Here is a 680-nt window from a genome sequence, read left to right on the forward strand (position 1 = left end):
TTTTATTTTTATTTATTTATTTATTTATTTATTTATTTATTTATTTAAATGCTTTTTAAAAATATTCAGGCACCTGGGTGGCTCAGTTGGTTAAGTGTCCGACTCTTGATCTTGGCTCAGGTCTTGATCTCACAGTTGTGAGTTCGAGCCTTGCATTAGGCTCCACACTGGGCATGGAGCGTACTTTAAAAAAAAAATTAAAATACTTTTTAAAAAATTTAATACATTTTATTATTTTTTTTAGTTGAAAAAAATGTGGAATGCCTCATGAATTTGCACAGGGGCCACGCTAATCTTCTTTGTATATTATTCCAGTTTTACTATATGTGCTGCTGAAGAGAGCATAGAAAAGGTCATGTTTGGAAGGAGTAAGAATGGTATATGCAAGAAAAAAATATATTGTGGGTCTCCAGAGCATTAAGATTTGGGTAATAGTTTTAATAACAGTATAAATACAATAAATTGATGCCCCAATGAGCTCTTGTACCTAATTCAAATAATGGATATGGTATCACATCAATATTTTGAGCATTTCAATTTACTTTTGACCATAAGACAGACAATTTAGTGGGTAAATTGAAGACAGGACCAAAAATCTTAAATTTTTATTTATTATTTTTTTACGTAGACTCCATACCCAGTGTGGGGCTTGAACTCATGACCCTGAGATCAAGAGTCCC

At 31.9% G+C, this 680-nt stretch overlaps 1 pseudogene; it reads right to left on the reverse strand.

Moving 5' to 3' along the window:
• Positions 1-249: 249 nt before the first annotated feature.
• On the reverse strand, positions 250-345 carry LOC112809678 (U6 spliceosomal RNA; annotated as a pseudogene).
• Between the last annotated feature and the right edge of the window lie 335 nt (positions 346-680).

The sequence above is a fragment of the Callorhinus ursinus genome, unplaced genomic scaffold (genome assembly GCF_003265705.2).
Source record: "Callorhinus ursinus isolate GAN/ISIS: 27379988/994484 unplaced genomic scaffold, GSC_fseal_2.0 scaffold42, whole genome shotgun sequence".
In the NCBI taxonomy this organism is placed as follows: domain Eukaryota; kingdom Metazoa; phylum Chordata; class Mammalia; order Carnivora; family Otariidae; genus Callorhinus; species Callorhinus ursinus.